Source organism: Saccopteryx bilineata, chromosome 6 (genome assembly GCF_036850765.1).
Source record: "Saccopteryx bilineata isolate mSacBil1 chromosome 6, mSacBil1_pri_phased_curated, whole genome shotgun sequence".
NCBI classification, from domain to species: Eukaryota; Metazoa; Chordata; class Mammalia; order Chiroptera; family Emballonuridae; genus Saccopteryx; species Saccopteryx bilineata.
The window spans coordinates 210,205,284-210,219,753 of NC_089495.1; the positions used below are offsets into that span (position 1 = coordinate 210,205,284).

Genomic DNA, 14,470 nt, shown 5'->3' on the forward strand with positions numbered 1-14,470 from the left:
TTATATTTAAGTCTGAATGATGTTTTATTTTTAAAACAATGACCAGATTCCCTCTGTTACATCCATCTAAGACTCACTCTTGACGCTTGTCTGGCTCATGCGATACATTTATCTGTCCCACCCTAAAGGCTGCTCTGTGAAAATATTTTCTGACATTAAACTGGTCCGTGGCCCAAAAAAGGTTGGGGACCACTGTCCTAAAACATGGTACCCGATGTAATTTGAGGTGATTCTTGAAGAAAATATTAACTGTTAAAAATCTAGAATCACGGCCCTGGCCGGTTGGCTCAGTGGTAGAGCGTCGGCCTGGCATGCGGAAGTCCCGGGTTCGATTCCCGGCCAGGGCACAGAGGAGAGGCGCCCATCTGCTTCTCCACCCCTCCCCCTCTCCTTCCTCTCTGTCTCTCTCTTCCCCTCCCGCAGCCAAGGCTCCATTGGAGCGGAGATGGCCCAGGCACTGGGGATGGCTCCTTGGCCTCTGCCCCAGGCGCTGGAGTGGCTCTGGTTGCGACAGAGCGAAGCCCTGGAGGGGCAGAGCATCGCCCCCTGGTGGGCGTGCTGGGTGGATCCCGGTCAGGCGCATGTGGGAGTCTGTCTGTATCTCCCCGTTTCCAGCTTCAGAAAAATACAAAAAAAAAAAATCTAGAATCACAAAGGAGGATACAACTGATTTGTCACCTAACTGCTCAGGACAAGGCCTTATGGAACAGGCACTGGGGAAGTACCCAGTGAGCCACAGTCCCCGGTGGCAAGAACAAAACCAGTGTGTGCCATGGCGGACTGGAGGTGGCTGCTGGCCTGCTGGTACCCCCATGTGGAGACACGATGTCATCGCAGCTCTGCCTGCAGGGCACAGAACGCTGGGCCAGTCCTGGACTCAGCTGGCGACAGCACTACCGCTCCTGTCCTGGGCTGTAGAGCCCTGAGCTGCCACACAAGAAGTGTGACCACCTGGCTGGAGAGGCCACGTGGAGAGGGTTTACGCTGGACCTGCACGGCAGCCCGGCAGGGTCCTGCCCAGACCTGAGCCCCAACCAGGACCGTACAAACGAGGGTCGTTGTTACGCAGCAACAGGTAACTGGGACACTAAGAAAAGACCGACCTTGCCAACAGCTTCAATGTGTCTCTGCTCCTATTCTACCTTCCCCTTCCTTCTAAGAGATTACCGAAGGGTCATGTTTGTGAAAACCTTACTCTTGTTTAAAATAATAAGACCCAAAAAACATAGTATGTACCTTAAAGAAGTCTTTTCCAAGCTGTCCAGGCTTCAATCACATTGAAATGCTAGTGCCGACTCGGACTTTGTGCCATGTTCCATCCTAGGGGAAGGACCGGTGCAGAATGCAGACCTTCAAAACACAACACACACAGAATTCAAACCAGGTGCCACCCGATCCCTTCCTGCTCCCCGCGGAGTGCTGCCACATGTCCAGTCCAGCTCCACGCACCCTTTGCTGTGGGGCTCGGCCTCCCACTCCCAACCACTCAGAAGCTTGCCAGAGTGGCCGTGACATGAGCAGGTGTCTTCAGAGGAATGCCACTTCTCTGGCCACCTAAAGTGACAGCTGAACTGAATCAGGAGCTCATGGTGGTTCCAATGCAGACTGGGGTGACTGGGAACAAGCCACACTGAATGGCCTGCAGCCAGGAAGCAGTGCTGACAGCGTACGGTGGTGATCTCTTCGTGTAAGAATCAGCACTGACCTTCCCACGAACAGGGCTATGCTCCTCCCACAAGCACATGTTAGAGCTGTTACTACCACACTAACGACAACTGTTCACCCACACAGCCTAGAAACCCGGCTTTAGAAAGTGTTTCCCCTCTCGAAAATCAACTCCAAGTAAATCTGACAGCCACCGTGAGAGGGTCACACTCCCATTTCATACAACAGTATCCATTTCCAAGGAGGACGCAGTGTGAGGGGCCTGAACCAGTCTTTGCCAACCAGATGTTCAGCGGCTGCAATCGCTCCACCGCAGAGGGTCTGAGACGGGCCCCCCAAGCTCCTGCAGGGAAAACTGTCCCCTGCAGAGTACACGCCACCACACAGAGATCATACTACGCCAGGGTCCACACATTAAAAAAATAACCAACAGAAAAATAAATGCTCTGAATCAAATTGTTATTTTTTCCAGTTTGAGCTATTGTGTTTGGTTTGTGAACAGTCTTACACTTTTTTGTATGCCGAATATGAGCACCAGAAACACCTGTAAAAGTTACTGTTTTCAACTGGACGTGCACAGATAAAAGTATGAAAAAAGTAAAAATAAAACTCCTTAACATCATTCCACATTCAAGTTTGGACCATCTCTAACAGGTGTGACTGCGACTTTATGACACTGTTTACACATACTGCAACTTCGCATATAGAAAACACAACTCCAAACTTGCCAGGTTTTGCTGTTGACACTCACGCTATTATTGAGTTACCTGCCGACAAGACAGGGACACCGTCTGCAAGTCCTGAGCACAACAAAGAGCCTGCTGCTGCACAGGCCCGGTCCCAGCAGGCGGCCAGGCCTCCCCCACGACTGCAGGCCGCGGCTCACTGACCACCGTGAAGACTGCGTGAGACTGCTCCCACGGAGGGAACTCCTGCAAGAGAAGATGGTTTTCAGACCTTAAGTAACTGTGACTCAAAGCACATATTAAAACAAAAACACAAGCCACACACACACTGCCCCTTTCCTCCCAGGCCTTTCACAGAGGACACTGTGACCACATGGGGGGCAAGACAAGCAGGTGGGCGTGGGGAGGGAAAGCTAGCAGCAAGAAGGGCTCCACAACCAGTTACTAGGTGTCGGCTGCTTCCCAATCAGGACCCTATTTCTGATGGACCCAGCTCAATAAAACCCAACAGGAAAACAAAATGTGAAAAGGCCGAACAAAAACAGACGTAATTATTTTAAAATTCTAACACTGCACCTACGCCATCATTTTAGTTAAAACCCTAAGAGCCTGGTCGGTGCTGGCGCAGTGGACAGAGCCGTGAGCTGGACAGATAAGGTCACTGGTTCGAAACCCTGGGCTTGTCCGGTCAAGGCACGTAGGAGGCAAGCAGTCAACAACCAAGTGAAGCCACTACTGTATGAGTTGATACACTCGCTCCCACCCCTCCTCTCTCTGTAAAATCAATCAATCAATCAATCAACACCTGAGAAAAACTTTAGAAGCTTGTGATTAACATCAACATGGAGCAGGCGCCCTCTGTGTATTCAAAGCTTGGCTCCGCCAGCACCTCCTTCCCACGGCCTTCCCCAGTCTGAGCCATACACACTCATCTTTTGGTGTATTTCAGCACTTCAGTCTAGCCCCACCTCACCTTGCCTCCTCCTAGCCTCACTCCAACTGCCTCTGTGTAACTGTGGTCTCCTTAGTGACCTCACAACAAATGTTCTGATGCTCCGCCTTTTAAAGAGACAGTGACCACGTCAACTGCATTAGCCAAATTCTGTCACCACAGCCACCAAATCTCTTCATTGTGGCAAACTGGTCTCAAAATGAGGCGTCAACGGTTCAGAAACGTAAGTTCTCAAAAGAAACAAAAAATAAACCTTCCTTGTATATTTACTATCCTGAGAACAAAATTTAATGTGTCCTCAGGAATAAAATTTTTTTTTAAAGATAAACCTGTCTGGATTTTATGTGAATCCTGAAAAATTCATTGGAAAAGAAAAACCTAGTTATTTCTGTTAGTAGAATGAGATCAAGTCCATATTCTGAACAGATCAGATCATCCTAGATACCTGGTTCACTTATGTGGACTTTTAAAATATTTACAAAATTGATTTTTCATAATTTCAACACCGAAATTCTAATACATAACTTCATTCAGCTCATGATACAAAACCATGCATATAAAGACAAAAGAGAACAATCTATAATCAAGTGCTAAATTCCCAACACAACTTAGGTTAAGTGTGGAACCCTACACACCACAGCACATTACATGAGGAAGACGGTCATAAACCTGCATTCGCATCATAGTAGTAACAATTTTCTCCAAGAATTTAAAATCATCTTTCTACGTTTCTAAGTACAAGTTTTTTCTTCTCAGTTGAAACTGCTCCACTTCCTGCTAAGCAGAGGTGGAATAATGCTATGGAATCTGAGGGTTAGTATCTCCACTGCTGCTCACAGCGGAGTCTGGGCATCTGCCCGCAGCCCCACAACTAGGAGGGACCCAGGACCAGGACCCACACTACAACTTCTGGTCCCAGGGCCTCTTTAACCCTCTTAAAAACTGAGGACCTCAAAGAGTTACCGTTTATGTGGAATACATCACTATTTCCAAAACTCAAGCAGAAATGTCTTACAGTAACTGTGGGTGCTCTCTGCTACCCCACACCTGGCCCTGACAAGTGGCAGTGTCAGAAACATGAGCTGATGTGGAAACAAACCGTGGGGTCGTCTGGCACCCTCAAGTTCTCCAACTCACGCAAGTCCATGCGCAGAACGTCCCGTCAGATGACACAGAGGACAGGACACACGTGGGCTAATAATGTTGGCACCCATCTCCTCAAATGACTTTAACCACTGGGAAGCCATCAAGCTCACAATGGCAAACACAAGTTTTCCAAAATTCTAATACTCATTCAAAAGCTAGAATGTTCTCATTAACAACAAATTCTGTCAGTTAAACCTCACATCTTTCATCTTTGAGAAAATGCCTGCCAAAATTCTGAAAACTGTAGCCTGTCAGTTGTCATTCAAGTACAGATGGATTGGGTCCCGCCAGCCCCATGGGCTCTTCCTGGAGACAGCCAGTGCTGGGGTGCAGCAGAGGCACAAGAGTGTCCCTGCTGCCTCAGACGGGCGCGTCAGAGAGGGACACTGGAGGCCGAGAGTCCTAAGGCAGACTGCACTGCTTCACGGAAGACTTGAAGGGGAGCCGGCCAGTCTCCAGGGACGGGTGCACAGCAGGGTTTATGTCGCCACCCGAACTGGCTTCTGAACCTCTACCTAGGCAAATGTCAACTCAGTGGACAAAGGCTGACAGCGCCAACTGTCACAGTGCAAAGAGTTTTGGGCTGTGAGCCCACAAAGGGGTTTGGGGACCTGCAGGGGTCGAGAGACACACTGAGGACATGCAGAGCACTAAGAGGTCTGGGCTTCAGTGTGGGAAGAGACCAAACACTGCCTTCCACAAAACTGTTCCAAAGTAACCCTCACTCTGCCCTTCATTCGCCACCTCTTCAAAATGCTAACCTGCCAGAAGCAAACAAAACCAAAAGTACCCTTCCAAAATGTTATGTTAGTTAAAAACAAATGACAAATGTCAGTGATGTGACTGTGATTGTGGTCAAGCTGAAGGCCCCACCTCCAGAGCTCTCCTAAGCCGTTCTGAGTGATGCAGTGCTACAGTTAAAAGGCTCCTGTCCCTAAGTCACTTTAAAATATGTTATCGCACAGCATGACCACCGTTTCTCCTCAAAGATAACATCTAGTGCAGACCTGCCCCACCCAGTGGCAAAAAGCATGTCTGTCTAAACCTCACATCCCCCTGGGATAATATTCAAAACTAACCATCTCGGCCCTGGCTGGTTGGCTCAGGGGTAGAGCACTAGCCCAGCATATAGAAGTCCCGGGTTCGATTCCCGGCCAGGGCACACAGGAGAGGCGCCCATCTGCTTCTCCACCCCTCCCCCTCTCCTTCCTCTCTGTCTCTCTCTTCCCCTCCCGCAGCCGAGGCTCCATTGGAGCAAAGATGGCCCGGGCGCTGAGGACGGCTGTGGCCTCTACCTCAGGCACTAGAATGGCTCCAGTTGCAGCAGAGCAGCGTTCCCTAGTGGGCATGCCGGGTGGATCCTAGTCGGGCATATGTGGGAGTCTGTCTGACTGCCTCCCCACTTCTCACTTCAGAAAAACACAAAAAAAACAACCACCTTAATTTCTAAACAATTCTGACCTGCCAGTCAGAAATTATATCCAAAACCTACAACACCAACTCTTTATTTTAGACTCTGATGACTCAGAATTTTTAAACTGATAAGTCAGACTGAAGTTTAGTTATTGTATCACCATAACTAGACCCTTCTGTGGACAAGGTACTGAGAAGACACCAGCTGTAAGTTCCTGACACTGTTAAGAAAGAAAGGAGAAACACTTCCTAATTAAAGACAAATCAGCGTCTAGTAGTGGGGCAGTCACTGAACATGCCAGGGAGTCCGACCACTGCGGGTGTCCTAGGGTTTCCTTACCGTTCTCCAGGGACTGGCGAGCCGTCCTTGGTCCAGAGGCAGCTCTGCCCTCACGGACCCCACAGGCAAGCACGCGCTCATCCACAGAACACTGGTGGACAGGTTTGGGCCACAAAGCAACGAAGCCCATTTTCACCCATCTGAACATACAGCCTCTGACTCGGCATACATTACATGTGACCCTTCAGAGACTGCACTCCGATTTTCAACTCACCACTGAACGCGCCATTGCTGCAGCTATTCCCATGGAGCCAAGGTGCCCACCGCACAGTAAGGTTCTCCAGGGGTCCAGAGAGAAATCCAGAAACAGCCCAGCTGGTTCCGACTGTCTCAGGTACTTTTGCTTCAGATGTACGGAGACAAAAGCCAACCCAGTGGTACAGAATCCTCTGCAGGACGGGGCCAGGCTGTGACCTTGGCAGGCAACTACTCTACATAAATGAGTCAGGAACCAGAACAGCTGCACGGGTGCATCAGAGGTAAGAGGAAGGAAAAGCACTGAGGTTTCACTGCTCTCTATTAAATAAACGGTGCAGACAGTCTCCTAAACTGCTACCTTGAACGGGCTTCCGCTGTGGTGTTTGTGCCCCTCCCCCAAGCTCACATGGAAACCTAGTGCCAAGGCAATGGTGCGAGGAGGTGGGGGCCTCTGGGAGGCACTTAGGTCACTGGGGTGGAGCCCCATGAATGGGATCAATGCCCTGATAAAAGAGACTCCAGAGAGCCTGCTCCCTCACCCCCTCCACCCTGTGAGGACAGTGAGACTGACCTCTGCCCCCAGAAGAGACTTCACCAGGACCTGTCCACAATGACACAATGACACTCTGATCTTGGGCCTCGAGGGCCGAGCAATAAGTGTGTGTTGTGTGCAAACCCTGAGTCTACAGTATTTTGTCCCAGCAGCCCAAGTGGACGAAGCCAGCCCCACTTCCCCCTCAGTGAACAAGGAAACACGGTTTCAAATACTGAAATGGGCCCGTCAAAATCCTACCTCCCAGGAGACTGGTGCTTCCTAAGACGAGGCCACCACCTGGGTCTCAGAGACCCTTTGACTTGTCCAGGTTCTTGATCTCATTAAGAAACCTGCCACGCCCTGGCCGGTTGGCTCAGCGGTAGAGCGTCGGCCTAGCGTGCGGAGGACCCGGGTCCGATTCCCGGCCAGGGCACACAGGAGAAGCGCACATTTGCTTCTCCACCCCTCCGCCGCGCTTTCCTCTCTGTCTCTCTCTTCCCCTCCTGCAGCCAAGGCTCCATTGGAGCAAAGATGGCCCGGGCGCTGGGGATGGCTCTGTGGCCTCTGCCTGAGGCACTAGAGTGGCTCTGGTCGCAACATGGCAACGCCCAGGATGGGCAGAGCATCGCCCCCTGGTGGACAGAGCGTCGCCCCATGGTGGGCGTGCCGGGTGCATCCCGGTCGGGCGCATGCGGGAGTCTGTCTGACTGTCTCTCCCTGTTTCCAGCTTCAGAAAAATGGGAAGAAAAAAAGAAACCTGCCACGTGGGACAAGTTCGGCTACTGCTAAATGCCTGAGGACAGCACTGAGACGGGTTCCTAGAAGGAGCCCCATCTCCCTTCCCAGGGGGAGGGAGAGATCTCAGGTATGTGCTCACAGAGACCTAAGCACTAAGTCACTTCCCAGGACAGTAGAAAGTAAAGGGACAGTTATCCTCGCTGGGCACTTCAGGGTTGCTTCCCAAGCCTCTAGGTCCTGTAGCAGTTAATTATGAACCCTGATCCTCCAGGGGACCCCCCAACTGGCCACCCTACTGCACCTGTGCAGGACTCCCTCCTGGCACCTCCAGAGGCACTGCTGCGATACCCCTGGGGTCACACACGTAACACCTGCACCATTCCACAGCCCCATGTCCAGGCCACTCTCACTCCCATTTTCATAGGAGCTCGAGTTGTTACAGAGGCCGTGTCTAATTAAAGAATGTCTTACAACAAATGCAAAGTGCCACTTAACACACAAAATCACAGTGCTCTCCCATCCAGGCACCTCCCCTACAAGGCAGAGTGCCCTAACCCTAAAAGCAGTCCTGTTCCTCCACGCCAAAGCAAGCACCCTGGTCTCACTTAGGAAGTCCGCTCTGGGGGAGACATACACCCTGAAATACTTTCACCTGTGACCACAAACAGGTCTTTTCTTGTTGCCAAAAAGCAAGTTATGTGGTTGAGCCAATTAAAAAAGTGCGGACATTAGACACTGCCATTTCCCCCAGTGTTAACATCTTGAATCAACTACTATATTTTTAAAAATTTACACTTCTAAACAATAAGTATTCCCAGCCATTATCTACAGCAGAGGTTCTCAGTGTGGCCCAGGGGCCCTTTGAAGGTCCCCAAGGTCAAACTATTTGCAAAACACCATGCCATTATTGCCTTTTGCATTGGTCACTCTCGGAAGGGTAGTTTTCCAGAAGCAGATGTGAGAACCAGCTATTGTCTGTTAAGCCAGACATAAAAAAGGCAGAAACATAAAACATTGTCACCTTTCTCATTAAGTAGTTTGTGTCTTGGAAAATAGCTTCCATAAAATGTTACTCACGTTTACACACAATGGTTTATTAATATTTCACAATAAACGTGAACATCTGTTGTCAATGCCAAATATGGTAAATATCATAGACATGACTTAAGTAAGCAAAAGCTCTCTGGAGTCCCAATTAATTTGTGTGTGTCAGGTCCTGACTTCAGACCCTTTGGGAAGGGGAGACACACAGAGCTACCACTTGACACTTGAGGGACCTTAAGGGCTGCTGTCCAAGGGCCCACAAGCGACTGGGTGGCCTTCCCGCCAGGAAGACGCCAGGAAGCTCAGCTCCTGCACCAGACTTCCCCGACCCCTTTCCTCCGTCAGAAGGGGCAGGTCCAGTGAGCAGTCACACTGCCAGAAGTCCTCCGACGAGAACACAGAAGCCCACTCAGGTCTGTGCTTTGTGAGCAGGGCCACATCCCCTCAATCTCAGGGTCTCAAGCACAGCCAAGGGCAGATGATGCTTAGGGACCTCGAAGACAAGTCTAGAATTAACTGCATTTCAAAGGCAAGCTTCCTTTCCTTCCCTGAGAGCAGCAAAGGCCAATGCTTACTTTTGGGGTGGGGGGAAAGGTCTAAGCTTAAATAAAGATGTTAAGGAATGAGTAACAGGATTTTCTGGGTCCATTTTCACAACCCACACAAGCTGGATGTACATGAGGTAACTTGACCCGCATCTCAGTGCTACACGGGGGTGGGGTGGGTGTTTGAGGAGAGCTAACAACTAGAGGGAAAACTGTTCAAATTATAATCGACAATCCTGAAGAGCCAAGGCTAGCTAGCAGTGATCCCCCTCACCCCCACTGACAAGAGGGGTTAGTTAAGAGTTTATCCCTCTGATAAACAGACTGGGAGCTGGGGAGGCTTAATGCCTTTTATATCAGGATGTCCCTGGCTTCAAACCTCGCTGCAAACCTAACAGCAATTCACTCTCTGAGCTGTACTTTCCTGCCCAGGAGACGGGGAGGACTGCGACCTCAGTTTCCTAAAAGGGTCTCTGAAACCTCACGATGTCAAGGTCAGTCAGTGCCAGCAGCAGGGCAAGCATGCAGTAAATGGTGGGCGTCACCTGGTAAAATGTCAGTGCCAGAGACAGACCCTCTTAGGAGAGTATTTGACAAGTATTTAACTAACACCCTCACTGCTGGGTGTGCCCCTTCATTCTGACCCGGCAGGTAACGGGAAGTGCAGAATGCTCCAACGTCCTTCTCAGGAGACTGGTTTGAAACACCGAAACGCCCACAGGACGGGACTCTAACCAGACCCTCCAGCCACTGTCCTGGAAGAGGTCCTCACAGAGTGAGGAGAGCAGGTGATCCTTCTGCACGGTGCCACTTCTGGTGTTTTTGCTTTCTTCTTGATTTTTTTTACATTGTTTTAATTTTCGACATGCGTATTTATGTTCATAACCCAAAACACAGTAAAGCCATCTTTATATTGGAAAAAAAAAAAGCTGTTTAAGTACCACCCAGTGGCTGTACCAGCATATGAAACACAAAACCACAGCCTCTAAATTTGACATCCAAAGAGAGAGAAATACCTACTTCGTAAGAATTATACACAAGGTGATCACCTCCTGATAAAGTACACTTTCTAGTTGGGACTACCAGCATTCTTATTACAATACAGACAATTACCTACTCAACTTCATACAACTTACCCTCAAAATTACTACGGGGGGGAACCCTAGGCAGGAGAGACCACTTTCTGGGTCAGTGTGGGCAGGGGGACCAAGCGAGGACTCAGACATTCCCAACCTCTTTCCTGAGGAGTGTGTTTCCACTAGCTGTCAATCACAGAGCCTTTGTAATGGAACTAGATAGCACAGGTCACTTGATGCTGGGCATAAAAAGGGTAGAATTAGCCTTGGCCGGGTAGCTTAATCCATTAGAGCGTTGTCCTGATATGCCAAGATTATGGGTTCGATCCACGGTCAGGGCACAAATTAGTCAACCTATGAATGTAGACATAAGTGGAACAACAAATCCACATTCCTCTCTCTCTTTAAAATCAACTTTAAAAAATTTAAAGGATATTAGATACCCACCATTTAAGAAATTTAAAACGAAAGGGCCCAACACTTAAACAAGAAAAATGCAAATGTGAGACGGTTTAGGGAAAGCTTTTTAGTGGATTTAGTGAGCACCCCAGGCCTGAGAGAGCAGGCCTCTGTGGGACACAGGGCCACACTGCAGGGACTCAAGGACAACAGTGAGCTGACCTGCGAACACAATCTTTGCTCTGCAAAAGCCAGTCACTTGGTATCATGGGACAAACATTAAAAAAGTCAGGCACTGGAAAATCTTGCAAACTTGTAACTATAAAGAACCAGTCCCCCAGGGTGTCGGGATGGAACTCCTAGTAAATTAGGCGCCCTGTGGTGGCAGGAAGACAGACTTTACAGTGCCAACAGCAGGACCCTCCAACTCCACTGCCAAAACACTCCGGAGCCAAGGGCCCGCCCCCCGCGCCCACAAGGCAAGCCCATCGGCCAAGGCCCGCCGGAAGCACCGAGCGTTCCCACCCCCCAGCCCCAGACACGCCTGTCCCCCACAAGCCACTGTGATGCTCAGAGGCACACGGGCTGGGACTGCCACCGCCTGCCAGAAGAAACTGGTCACCACGGGCACTAGCAGGGAGGAGCGGGGAGCAGCCGCTTAGAACTTCTCATCATGCCCTTTTTATGAGAACAGGGGCGCTTTACTCGAAATACCCTGAATTTAATAAAACGCTAATAAAAAATAAAGGCCACTGAAAAACCAAAAATAAGCGAAAAGACACATTGTTCATAAACTTACGGCTAAAATAAGGGCGCAAGCACTCCGGTAAGCAGCAACAGCGCTGGGCAAGTGCATCAGCCAGCAAGTTGCACAAGTCTTCCCGGGGCGCCGCTAGGACGTCTGCGCGGTGCTCGCCAAGGGCGGCCCCGACCCACGTGCCACTGGGCCCGGCGGCCTCGTGCGCCCCCGCCGCCCAGCACAGTCGCCGAGTTCCGGGGCCCTGCTCCCTGCACCGCGTCCCAGCCGAGACGGGGCCCCTGGCTCCAGGAACCCCGGGTCCGAGCCCGGGCGCGCCGCGGCCATCGCTGCCCCCCAGAGGCTCGGCTCCAGCGGGGCCGACGTGCAGAGACAACTAACGTGAGAAGACGACGACTCTGACCCGCCTCTTCCTCCTGCCGAGCGCCCGGGGGCACGCGGCCCGAACCGCGGTCACCCACGGCCCAGCCAGGCCCCGCCGGACGCAGCGTCCCCGCGGCGAGAAGGAAGCACTCGAGACCCGGCAGCCCGAGGCGAGTCCGCACTGCTGACACCCGCAGCCACACCGCACACAACGGGGGCCCGACGCGGGCCGGCCGAACCGGCTCCGAGAGAGCGAAACCAGCCTCCCGCCCGCCGCCCCTGCGGCCCCGGCCCGCGCAGCCGCAGCGCCGCCCTCGGGGCCCCGCTCCCGCCCGCGTACGTGGGAGCCGCCGGAACAGGCGCCGGAGCGAGGCTGCGCCTCGTAGACGGGGAGGGGGCAGGCCCACAAACGAACGACTCGGCCCCGCCGCTCCGCAGCCCGCCGTCCCCGGGCCGCCCAGGCCCCTCCCCGCACCCCGGCCGCCGCCATCTTCTCTCCCCGGCGGGCGCGCGGCCCAGCGCGGTCGCCGCGGCTCTGGGCGGGCCTGGCTCCGGCACCGCCGCCGCCCCGGCCCTCCCTCCCGCCCCGAGCGCGGCCCCGCGGTGGCCAGCTCCTCCGCCCGGCGCCCGAACGCCACTCACCTCCGCTCCCAGGCCTCCAGGGTCTCGCAGCCATTTCCTCCGAGCGCTGAGGAACGAGCGGGCGGGCGGGCGGGGTCGGCGCCAGTCACAGAGATGAGAGGGCTAGAGGGTCCGCCCGCGCTCCCGGCGCAGGAAGGACCCCGGCCACCGAGACGCTGTGGGGCTAGAGAGGCCACTCGCGTCTCGAGCAGCGCCCTCGTGCGGCGAGCGGAAGGAGCCAGGTCCAGGCTTCACCTCGCGCGCACGCGCTCTGCAAGCCGATCACAAGGGCCTAAGCCGGGGGAGTTAACGGCAGGGACCTCAGGCTGAGCGCCCCCGGCGGACCCGCCACCCCCAGGGAGCGCACCGTGGTCCGGTTCCCATCGGCGGGCTCCTGAGGGTATGGGAACAAGGCGCAGCGCCCCTTCCCCACCAGCCCGCATTTTCAGTTTCTCCTGGACTGGAGTCTGCAACCCACGGGGCCAAGGAGCAGAGCGAGCCACCCCCTTCCTCCGCCGCCCGCCCCCAGGAGCTGGAGGGAAAGGTGCGCAACCCTCGCGTGGATTTCCTTCACTTAGTGCTGAGTAGTGACACCCCAGCACCTGCTTGTCTCCAAATACTCGGCAGACCTCAGCAACTCCTGCTGCCTTGCACATCGTGGGCGCTGGACATGTGCCCCAAGGCCAGTAACTCCTCGGTCTCTGTCCCCATTACTTGCCCCAGCCCTGTGTGCAGTCAAGCTGCACCTCTGACCCTACATAGGTCTCCCAGGTGCTTCTATGCAGAACCAGGGCCCTGGGTGCTGTTTAATAGACCTCTCTGAAGACCACTGGGCCTATCAGTTTTCTTCAAATGAACACATCTCAGCTTGTTTCTGCTGGTGTGATTCTGTTAGGACCACCTTCATGGAATCTTTTCGGGATGGGCTGTACACTTCCATCTTGTGTCAAGGTATGCCTCCAGATAGGTGGGTGTAACAGAAGTTTAAAGACCAGCTAGATGGCGCTGAAACTGGCTTGAACAAGCAGAGCTACTGAACTTGGTCAAGTTGTCTGTAAAATGGGGCTGGCATGCTGGGGACCCGGGAAGATCACATGATGCCTCCCTACAAATGGCCCCCTACATGGGAGTTTAAATGAAGGAACCCTACCTGCCCAGCCTCTTGAGCTGAGGATCCTTAAAGAACTCAGAACTAGCAACAATGTCTTTCAGCAAGCAGAGATTTATAACTCTGGGGTGCGGTCTCCAGTGGGTGCTTAGAGGGGTGAAAGGCACTAACAGCAAGGCTGATGTGGACTAGGAGAAGGAAGCCCCAGGAAGCTTAAGCAGGCAGAGGGAAACGTGGTGAGAAACAGCAGGAAGCCCTGCCGGTTGCCCCTGCATTTCTGGATGACCCTTGGGGCCCCTGGACTGTCCCCCCGCTTCAGATCTCTACCAGCAGAGCTGGCTGACTGATGTCTGTGGGCTAAGGGGTGCCCCTCCCTGGGAGAAGCCAGGCTCTCCCCGCTCAGAACTCTTCAGGTGATTCCAGGCCATGTATTGCAACTTCTCACCTGTGAAAAAGGCATTTCTGGAACTTAGTTGCATATTTTTTTGTTGAACTCTACCAGCTAAAGAATACTTCCTCCTAACAAACTTATTTTAATAGCTAACCCAAATTGAAAAGAGTCTTCAGTTGTCTCAGATTCTTCCCTAAATGCCGCCAATGCACAACAAAACCCCAAGTCCTGTGGATTGACAACATGGGTGGCTCAGAGGGCCGGCAGAGACAGGAAGCTTAACAGGCCTCCATGCCCCAATGGGGTTTGAGGCCGTAAAAAAAATTCGGTCAGTGCACCACCACCATGTGCCGACACCTGGTCCTGACACTCCCACCCGATGGAAGTCTAACAAAGCAGAAAAGCATGGTCCAGGGACTCCTCAATCCCTTTAAAAAACTGCTTCCTGGTGTTCAGCCTCTTCTCAAACCTAAACTAAAGCCTGTTGGAAAAC

The 14,470-nt window shown here is 52.5% G+C and overlaps 1 protein-coding gene and 1 non-coding gene across 7 annotated transcripts in view; one reads left to right on the forward strand and one right to left on the reverse strand.

Annotated features, from left to right (window-relative positions):
* DIDO1 (death inducer-obliterator 1) overlaps positions 1-14,470 on the reverse strand; it is a 54,810-nt gene that overhangs the window by 30,555 nt on the left and 9,785 nt on the right. For 2 of the 6 annotated variants that reach the window (XM_066234451.1, XM_066234448.1), the window contains exons 2-3: positions 2,417-2,597; positions 1,237-1,350 (exon numbers count right to left, since the gene is read on the reverse strand). The gene's annotated coding sequence lies outside the window, so the exon portion shown is untranslated. Of the gene's footprint in view, positions 1-1,236; positions 1,351-2,416; positions 2,598-11,536; positions 12,343-12,499; positions 12,618-14,470 lie in introns of those variants that run through there. The other 4 variants (XM_066234449.1, XM_066234452.1, XM_066234450.1 and 1 more) reach the window with 4 other exon arrangements.
* TRNAA-GGC (transfer RNA alanine (anticodon GGC)) lies at positions 272-347 on the forward strand. The gene has a single exon. It is a non-coding gene; the product is annotated as a tRNA-Ala (tRNA).